The sequence below is a fragment of the Pygoscelis adeliae genome, unplaced genomic scaffold (assembly GCF_000699105.1).
Source record: "Pygoscelis adeliae isolate BGI_AS28 unplaced genomic scaffold, ASM69910v1 Scaffold282, whole genome shotgun sequence".
NCBI lineage: Eukaryota > Metazoa > Chordata > Aves > Sphenisciformes > Spheniscidae > Pygoscelis > Pygoscelis adeliae.
In genome coordinates this window covers 2,134,301-2,144,859 of record NW_008824352.1, presented here as the reverse complement: position 1 = coordinate 2,144,859, position 10,559 = coordinate 2,134,301, and the positions used below count along the sequence as shown (strand labels likewise).

At 40.0% G+C, this 10,559-nt stretch overlaps 1 long non-coding RNA gene across 1 annotated transcript; it reads right to left on the bottom strand.

Annotated features, from left to right (window-relative positions):
• Window positions 1-4,091: 4,091 nt before the first annotated feature.
• Window positions 4,092-10,293, bottom strand: LOC103912871. Its single transcript, XR_663396.1, has 4 exons — window positions 10,210-10,293; window positions 7,232-7,318; window positions 5,921-6,088; window positions 4,092-5,630 (listed from the first exon to the last, which is right to left on the bottom strand). It is a non-coding gene; the product is annotated as an uncharacterized LOC103912871 (long non-coding RNA).
• Window positions 10,294-10,559: the final 266 nt, after the last annotated feature.

The window sequence follows — 10,559 nt, the reverse complement described above, 5'->3', positions numbered from 1 at the left end:
AGAGCGCTTGTCCTGGGGTCAAGCCTCAGCAGCCCCCGGATTACAGCACTGCAATGGGTAATGTGACAAGGCATAAAGCCAAGAAAATGACTGTACATACAGGAATTATGAGAACCACTCAGAAATGCAGGGCCTTGGAGTAACTTGATACCAATATGAAGACTACAGAGAAAACTCTTTCATATAGTGTGGTTTCATTGCATGACCAATATTACAGTAGGATTTCAGAAACTGTACAATAACCAAAGCACAATTTTTACTGTAGGGCATCCACCACACAATACTGCACATTAAAGTCAAACCAAGTAATATTTGGACTTCATGCCATTCTAATACTTTCCCTTACTTACATCAAGGACATAAATAAAACTCCTGTGTAGAGGGCTTGGGTAGAAGTAGCTTAATTAGTCTTGTACTTCCAGCTAACACCCTTACAAATTGTAATTCAGCTGTCTGCACTGAAGTGAGTACATGCCCGTTCCCAAGGCAAGCTTTGCTCTTAGCCAGCTATGGAATTTTTTGGCTTCTAGTTTGCTTAAGTTAAAGCAGCCTTGAGGCTGCTCTAACTTCAGCTAGTTTGTCCACAGTTTACAGCCAATAAGCAGTTTCACATGAAATGCTCACAAAGAAACATAAAGGACCAATAAATTACTACAGTAGACAGTTCTTCCTCCATATCAACAGTTATCTCCAAAACTGAGAGGTTGTACAATCTTACTCTTAAGTTCAAAAAACACTTTGTCCTGTTTAAATGAGACATTAAATCACACATTATAATGCTATGCGGAAAGTAACACCAAGTGGAGCAAAGCGTTACAACGTCAAGGTCAACAACACGTTAACACAGAAGAGAGCAAAGCTCCATGCACGCCTTTAAGTACAAGATCCAACTGGACAAAATCTTGAGCAACCTGCTCAAGCTGACTCTGCCTTGAGCTGGGGGGTTGGGCTAGATGATCTTCAGAGATCCTTCCCGACCTCAACCATTCTGTGAAGATTTGCTATTTTCTAATTTTGTGACAACAGCATGGTACCACACTTAGACTGAAAACAACACAAAAAGGTTAAGGCTCCATTATGGCATTAACTGTCAAAGTCCTGCATGAGGCTCCCGTGTAGTTATGAGACATCCATGCTCATTCACCAGGCCAACCCTCTGCTTTGTCATCTTCTGTTCCTCTTCCTCTCCCCTCCATCGCTCCCCCTCCAGAAAACCATAAAGCCTGGTTTGGTCAAGCTGAATTATTGCTAACTTCTTCTGTGCTTAGCCAAAATTATACTGGTCTAGCAAAGTGGTTCCTGGCAGCCATCAAAATACAGTTACACCTGTATGCCAGAAATACTGAAAAGAAAGCAACCATTTAAAAAAAATCCTGCATCAAAAGTGATGCTCTGTTCTTTAGGAATCCAGTCGTTTTGTACATTTTTAACTACTGTTACTTTGCCTGCAGTGCAGGTAACTGAAATCCATTTCATTTTCCAGAATAATGTATTAATTTCATTTGCACAGAAATGGCTATAGACTGTCTGCTCTTAACAAAAACAATAATCTATCTCAATTTGCGTCCTCTTGGTCCGTAAAAGGTAAGTATTGCAAAACACGTAGTCCCACTACTCACCGCAGAAAACCATTCACTAACTAGTCTAAAACCTGCGGTAAGCTCGGGAGAAAATGAGCCACAAGCGCGTGGTTTCACACCTTGCTAGCTCAGCAGATGCAAACAAACCACGCACATTAAAACTCTTCTTGGCTTATGAAAATGCCAAATGGGTAATAACACGCAACTCAAAGCACGTCATCTCAGTATATCATAAACTGTCCTAAATTTATCCCCACAGTGGTAAAAGACAGGTTAATTCTAACATTTCCATTTTGCAACCATGTAGTTCGAACGTGAAAACAATTAAAGCACAATTTTATTTTAACATTAGCTAATCTGATTTAAAGATACCTGAAATCATTTTTTGAGTGATGGCATCTTAGGTGTTATTTAAATTATCTTATTTACAATTATCAATTATGTTTGCTGCTGAAACTCCAAAGCAAATTAAACAAGTCAATTGAGGAGAAATCTGTGACAAAGCAACTGGAACCAGTCCATTTACGCAATAAGCCAGATTTTGACAGCAACAGCATCTTCTGCAAGAAGGGAGAATATTTTCCTCATTTCAAATACTCAGTTTAGTTCAGAATGATCGCTAGTTCATTCCAGGTTGAGAAACAAATTCGGAATAGAAAAAGCAAGTAAACTTGGTTTTTTTCTTCCAGTCTGCAAACAAGAAGTAGGTGTGGGAGGCTGAGATCTACTAGCTCCAATGCCTTGACAAGCACAGCCTCAAGTCACCAGTTTCATTTGTTTAGTACTGGTCACATTACACTGCTTAGTTATAAATACAAAATAGGCTGAGATTTTTTTTTTCCTAAATACTCAGCACATTTAATATTGCTTATTAGTTTAAAAACAGCAAATGAAAATGTTTGTTTTCGATGTTATAATCCAATTTCCACCCAAAAGCAGCTTGAAAAAGATCACAACTGAAAGATTAATCATGCAACAAATCATCAATCATTTTCAAAAAAGCATAAAGACTAAGTAAATCTATGTAAATGTATACAGTTACTTAGATGCATACAGAGTACATCCTTCTCATTATTAAGAACAACCTTTTTTTCTTTTTGCCAAGACTGCATTTATTTGCAAGTGAGTGCCTTAGAGGTTATCAAAGAGAAGAGTCAATTTTTCTTTAGGAGAAGAAATAAAAGCTACAAATGTTAAACAAGATTAACATGGACCATTTCAATCAAGGCCTCTGACTTGTCAACTTCAACCAACTCACCCTCTAAACAGGGTATATGTGTGGCATAATAAAGGGTTGAATACTGATCCTTTAACGACAACTAGGATTAATATTCAGGTATCACGAAAACCAGTACATATCATTACCCAGATTCTCTGACACATAACATTTCTAAAAAGCCTGAACAGAAAAAGACAGGGAGAGTCACACCTACATTTTAACTGTTCTACCCATATCAAAACTTGTAAATTTTCCTCTCCCAGCTATAGAAATTCCCCCAGTATAATTTTTTTTTTTTTTTAATTCACCTATTTGAATACAGAAGACTTAAAGGTTGTGTTTTACCGTAAACTGAAGTGGTGTAGCTTGCAACACTTTATGACATCTCTAGTACCCTCTGTAACAAGGACACTAAAACTTTGCAGGCAAAGAAAATGAACTTTTCCTTTACAGTAACATCTTGATCAAACACACACTCACACTTACAAGACGGTTGGGTTCCTACTTTATAAACAATTTGTATTGAAAGAATTTGGGTCAAGGACAGCCTACCACCAATAACAGCCTACATCTCCCTACAATTACTGGCCAATAAGTAGCACAAGTATCTTAAAAGCATCTATTCCATCACGTTAACAAAACTTAATTGGACCGCAAAGGTCTGAAAAAATCACTTTGCCTGCTGAGACAGCCCCACAAAAGCGTATCTCAGAAGTCCCCAAAAGATCAACAAATGGTTTGCTGCCACCAAGCAAACTCACCACGTCTCTTTTCCATGTGCCAGCATTGTGCTAAACAGCAACTCTGATATCTCAGCATTACTGCTGTGAGCCTTCTAAAGCAGGCTGCAGTTCAGAAGTAGACTTTTTATTTTAGTATCTAGTAAAGCACATTTAACAGACCAAAGTAAGGAAGTCAGTTCTGGTTGGTGAGGAAGTTTAGGCATTCACTGCTTTTTTTGGATGTGAAAATAAAACTTTATCAACCAGTACAAAATGTTTATTATACATCAGACCACAAAAATGAGATCAGATTCTCTGTTTTCATGGTCAGCACAGTAAAACTTTGTGCAGTAAGTCTGAAACTAACAAGGGATTGTACAGTCATGAAACAGGCTTAATCAATCTTTATTTCTTTTGTGCCATAATAAAACATTTTTGTCTGTTGTTTTCTCTCTTAACAAATATATCTTATAGTTAGCTACACAAAACCAAGCTGAGTTCGGGGGGAGGAGAGATCTTTTTACTTTGAAATGATAACTGCAACTTAGAGGCTTTGCTCTGTTGATTCTGAACTGCGACAAATGGAGTTATTTCCTCACATTCCTGTTGTATAATTCTTCCTTTACCAGCCTTCAGCTATCAGCAGATCAGAGCTCCAGTTTACTCTGGAGCTGGCAGTAAACAAAAGAACAAATCTGCACTGTTTCCTCTGAAAAAAGAAATTGTAGCCCTTGTCCAAATATATTAAAACATTGAAACATGCAGGACGATTAAGGAGTTGTGTATTAGATAAATGAGGTAGTGTGCTCAACAGATTAAAAAAAAGAAAGAGAAGAATTAAGTGGAAAGATTTACATATTTGTAGAGCACAAACAAGGCATTGTCAAATAGTTCCAGCCATCAAATGGAGCCTAATTTAAGTTACAACTCTGTGGAAGGAGTAGCCTGTAGATTCAAACTATTGTGTTAATGAACAACTCAGCTGTTACTTCTTGATGACGAATGCACAATAGTCATACTTTTCCTTAACAGACCTGCAATACATTTGCTCTACTGCTGAAGCATAAGAGCACCCAGCTTGCAGGGGGAGCCATCTAGGAACTAATAAAAGCCACATTTTTCATTTAAATATTGACTTTCATCTGAAAGTAATAAACAAATATTCCATTGAAGGGATCTTTAATGAGTTACATGGCAAAAGACAGATATTTTTTCCTCTTTTTTCTCAGCTCAACATTGGTGGGCACCAGCGTTGTTTCCTTTACATCACTGATGATGCACCTTATCCCCAGATGATGTGTTACATCTATGCAACAGCTCTGCCAATGGATGGAAACAGTTTAGCATGGGAAATAAGGAAAAAAGAACCAGCCCGCTACAAACTACAGCCAGGTATTTATTTATTTAAAAGACAAATGTCCAAATTCAGACAAGAGGAAGGAAAAAAAAAAATCTTAAAACCCCCAGCCCTGTTAAAACATCCAATATCTAAACCAACATTTCTCCAGCACATAGTGCTCCCCAGCATTACACTGTGGGTTTGATCCAGTACTTCTGTTCCACCTTTTGAATCTCATTTAGTTTCTAAGCACTCCTGTCAGCTTCTGACTTGGCATCAGCCTTAGCCTGATGGGACCACATGGTAGGTTGAGGACTGAATGACAGGACTGCCAGGCAAAGTGCCAGGAGCAGAAAAGAAAGGGAAATAATAACAACATTTGTAGATAAACAATAAGAGACCATCAGGAAGGAAACCTGCTCTTTCCAAGGTTTAATGTATTAAAACACTGCAGAATGTTCTCACAGCCCAGCAGCAGCTGAAACACCCAGCAGCCCGGAACACAAATTGATGACATTCACAATTAAAGGGCTTATGTCCTTCGTTAGTCCAAACAAGTAACTTCTATTCTCTCTCCTTCTCATTTATCTGATTCTCACTAGCTCTTACTCATCCTGAATATCCACCAGCAAGTTCAGCACCATACATGCACATGGTGACGCAAACAAGAAGGCAAAGTGCTTTGGGGAAGGGCAGGCAGGTGGCTTTAGCCATGAGGCTTCCCATCACTCCAGCCTCCTGTGGTGTCTGGACATCAGCGCTCGGTCCTTCTGTAACAGATGGTAACCAAGTCAGACTAAAAAAGAAGTCCCCAAACCTCAGATATCACACACACATACACCCCCAAAAGGTAAAAAAAAAAAAAAAAAAAGGAAAAAAATCGAGACATTTGGGAGTCTTTGACACACCAAAAGAAAAGACCAGCAACCTGTTTTAGATGAGCAAACACCGTTTTACAACTTGCAAAAGCATTTATTCAGTGGTCTTCCTAGGACATGCAGGATGGCAGAAGTCAAGGGGGAAAACAAAAAAAAAGGTTTTAACAACAGGAGTAACTTGCCTTTGCCAGATGACCACCCAATGTTGCAGAGCAATCTGTATGTCATATAAGGGCATAAATGACATTTGTTTGTCTGAGTTCATACCAAAGAAAACAGACTACTGATCTCTTGAATGTCCTCAAATGATGCACAGATACATTTTAAGCACTTGTTTGTCCTATTATGCTCTGAAATCCAAAATAGACCTTTTATTACAGTATCTCAAATTTCAGGACAACTAGACAGTAAACAAGTGATCAGGGAATGAGAAACACTTATATTAATAGCAACAACACACTGTTCGTAAGTAGAGGTGTCAATTATTACTAAGCAAAATGGATAGATTACCAAAAATACCACCACAAACTTAGCAAAAGTAACAAAATTAGTTGCATTTTTTGTTCAAAGACCAAAGAAAATCCAGCTTATTCTGTACAGTTTATCATTGTTTACTTCTTGCTACATTTTTATTAGAATGAATAGTTTTATGCACCTCTCCACTCTAAGAATACCTCCTGCCTCCGAGCATCCCATGGTAGAGGCTGCATGACAAGCAGCGTCGAACATGGGGCAGAGCCCAGCCTGGCTCTTCCACCCTATCCAGCTTCTCCGAGAAGCATCTCACTTGCACCGCCAGCCTTCTGTATTTAGTGCCAAATCTGCAAGCTTGCAAAGGGCCTGTAATTCTGCTTCAAGTCACCAATATAGACAAACTCCACCTCTAGAAGAAGACCTGACCATCTTGGAAAAGAAACCAGACTGACAGATGCTTTTGAAATGGCTGCCTTAAACACTTCTGTGACCAAGGTCTCGTCCTTTACACATGCAGAATTTGTTCCTTCTCTTCAGCATGCTGAAATAATGACCATCTCAAACTAAACAGTATCAGAAAACTCTCAGTTAGAGATTTTAAAATTGGTGATGCTAGACACGTGACCTGCAATTATTTTAACTGCCCAGTCCCATGAACAAACTAACCTCTGAACTTCATCCTGGTTATAACTTAATAGAATAATAAGAATTATATGAATAATAACAATTATTATAAGAAATAACTTACAGAATTTAAATAATACCTTTCTCCCTCAACTACTTTATTTCACTGTTTACCACCAAATCTTTATATTAGGTACCGGAACAGAGAGAGGAAAGGCTACTTGTTAAGTCATTGGCTCCAGATGTTCAAGGGTCTACCAAAGCATTACCCAGAAATCAGACTAATTACATTATACAGATACAGTGCTTGGAAGAACCCTGACCCCACTTTATTCTCCAGAACTTAAACTCTCCATATATTTTTATATACACTCAAAAGACAAGGTCAGGCTCACCTTCCTTTTCCCTATTGCGTGCACTGGTGGCTCAGTGCAAGCATTATCCAAGACTGTCCTTCCTCCCCCTCCATTCAGATTTAATTCCTATGCAGTAAAAGGAAACGCAGTTAAAAATATTTTGCAATTAGGAAAAAAAATCAAGACAGGAATGTAGCAGCACATTAGTACATCTATCTGCCGTACTAGACGTAACCTGCCTCAAGCAGGTTACTTGTGGCACATCACCCAATAGCATGAGATGGTTTAACTCTGACCAAGGAAGTGGAGACACTTAATTTTGGTGGGAGGGAAGCTGTTCTTTTTGCAGCACACAGGGAGCTGAAGGTGGGAGTTTACAGATGAGCACAGTTCTCTGCCCTAGAGAACTAACATTTACAGAGGCATGTACAACAGAAAAAGGAGACAATGTTAAAACCAGGCACAGTTGTTATATTTACATACATAAACACGTGGCACCCCTTCTGAATAGATGAAGATCCTTGGCACCAAGGAACTCTCAAGCCAAACATGGACACACCACCATCAGTAAAACACTAGGATGATGATGACAGCAACAGCAAAAAGATTAGACACGTGCAAATCTTCAGCATGCAACTAAAAATTGCACGGGTCTGATCCTCCACTAGGGTGCCTGCAGAGCTCAGTTGAAATCAATAGGTCTGCACTTATTTACACAAGCAGAGCATCAAGAGTACATTGCTCAGTGTAACTGCTTAGGAGTTTCACTACTATTTATTTCTGGACTACCTGTCTTAATGCAACTTTGCATAAAATACCTCATGCCTAACTTAAAGTTATGATTAATAGTGTTTTTCTTTCAGCTCAGTTCAGCCCACTGTTTTATTCACTACTGGTCTCACCTCTTCACCTCGTTAACTGCTTTCTTGCTTCTGGCCATCGAAATAGTTCCAAAATTGCTGTTCTTTGTTCAAAAAACACTGCTATTGTAACAGAAACTAAATTAAAAGACTCATGTCATGAACAAGGGCAGACTGAAAGTGGCAAAAGGCCAAACAAAAAGAGGGAGATTTGTTACTTTTCCTTCCCAAGAGGATTAAGAAAAACATACAAGACTTAAAAAATTGTTCAGCCCTTTTCCCTGCTGTATGAGAACATGAAAGAGACTCCAATACTCCCTCCAGATCACTTCTCAGAAGAGCCTATGTAAAAATTGTAGAGTTTCTTGCATGACTAACATAAGGATACTGATGACGTCATTGCCACCTCTCTGGATCACCTCTGTCCCACAAATCATTATTTCTTATTGGCAGCCTTGCAGCACAGGTAAAAACTCTGTTTAAGGTCTCACTGGAAAAAACGTAGGTGGTGTAAGTAACTGGCATCTTTGCTCTCTCATCAGAAAAGATTAGCAGGGATGTAGGCCACCTTCCCCTTTCATCCCCCAAGTGGTCCTTTTCAGACGGGGTGGTTGGGAGGGGAGATTTATCTTGCACCCATATAAAAAGTTGTTGTCTCCTGGGCATGTTCACTTCTTAAAGGAGGAGGAAAAAGAAACAGTGGGATCATATATTTATGGAGTTACGTCTCCCAGAGACCCTCACCTTCCTCATACACATGGTGTTCATCAAAGCAGAAGGTCCGTGGGGCAGGGACCTTGTTTGCCTCGGGGCATGTAAAAAGCATGCAAGAGAAAGCAATGTTTCAGTACTATCACTTGTCTTAGGAATGACACAAACAAGCTTCCCCTTCTCTCCCCTGCATCTCTACTGTCTGCAAAAACAACAAAACAAACAAAAGGGAAATAAACAGAAGTTTCCCATGCCAACAAACCTTTCCACAAACAGTTTTTGTTCCTGACTAGTGAGATTCCATGAAAGCTGTGAAAGATTATCAATACTCACTGTGCATGGAAAGGGCCAGACACCACAGTGACCAGGGGCAATACCAAACTGTCAAGTGCTGCACCCAAATGCAAGACAAGGTATCACACCCCAAAGGGCTCATCTTACTGTCCTAACCCTTTCACAGCTCTCTAACGCTGAAGATGTGAAATGCAGTGTGAAACAAAAAGACAACAGGACCATCCCTGAACTTAAAAAAATAAAAAACCAATTCACTAAAACCCAGTCTATGCATTAGGAGTGACAGATTTAAAGATTTCACTGTTGACGTTAACAGTGACCTTTTAAGCACGGGGGGGGGGGGGGGGGGGGGCAACAAACCCTCCAAAAAATCAGCAACCACTTTCAATAATAATGAAATAACACATTAAAAATAGAAATTTAAGATTGAAGAGCCTTTAAGGCCCTGTTGAGTATTCAGGGACAACAGTAAACAAGGTGCTGATATGCTTTACACTGCAAACAACGTCAGTGGTGAGCCAAATGGGATGAGCCCCAAATCAGAGTGAAATTTCAATGCATTAAGTTTAACTGTAAGATAAGGGACTGTAATCAAATTACACCACAAATAGGTCCATTCATCCGTAAGCATTATCGCAGAGAGAGGATTGAATTACAGCTTGGAATAAAACAATTTAAGAAATAAAAAGCAAATTTATTATCTATTTATTATTTTCCTACTGCCAAAGAAAATTTCCCACCTTCATACAGGAATGCTACCTGAGATGAATCTGGGGAGAAAACTGAAATACTAATTATCAGGCTGGAAAAACAAGAAGAGTTTGAGTTGTGTTATTTACATTCCCATTCCTCTTTCTGAATAGAGCAACAAAGTCAACAAGCTAAGAGAAGACACAAGAATATGCATTTGCAATTCAAGTTGTTTTGCTGAGAAAGGCCTAGGCAGCTTATATACATTCAACAAACTGGCCAGAGGATTTTTTTTTTTCCCCTCCCCCTAAAAAAAAGTGCCTTCCACTACGTTTTTCTTTTTTTTCCCCCTAAAGCTATCACAATCCATATTACTCAATACCACAATTTTTACAGAGAACCAAGTGCAAGGCACGCATTTGCCCCCCGTCCTCCTCCAATTTGGCAGCACTGGAAAAGCACCTTTTAAAACAAACACGCGTGTGGACGATTCGCTCTTTCAGTAAGTGCTGCAAGGAACAACAACCGGGGGGGGGGGGGGAAAAAAAAAAAAAAAAAAAAAAGGGGGGGGCGAGAGGAAAAGAAAACCGCTCCTCCTCCTCCTCCTCCTCCTCCTCCCGTCGCTGTTGTTGCCTTTGTTGTCCGGCGGTCGCCCCGTGCCTGCAGCCTGCCCCGGCCGGGCCCCCCCGGCCCCCACCTGTTTTCATTCATCCGCTCATCGCAGCGCGCAGCTCCCGGGCGAGCTGGCCCGGGAAGGGCGGCAGGAGCCTCGCGGGGGGCTGCCCTAAAACGCTACGGGGGGGGCCCCCCAC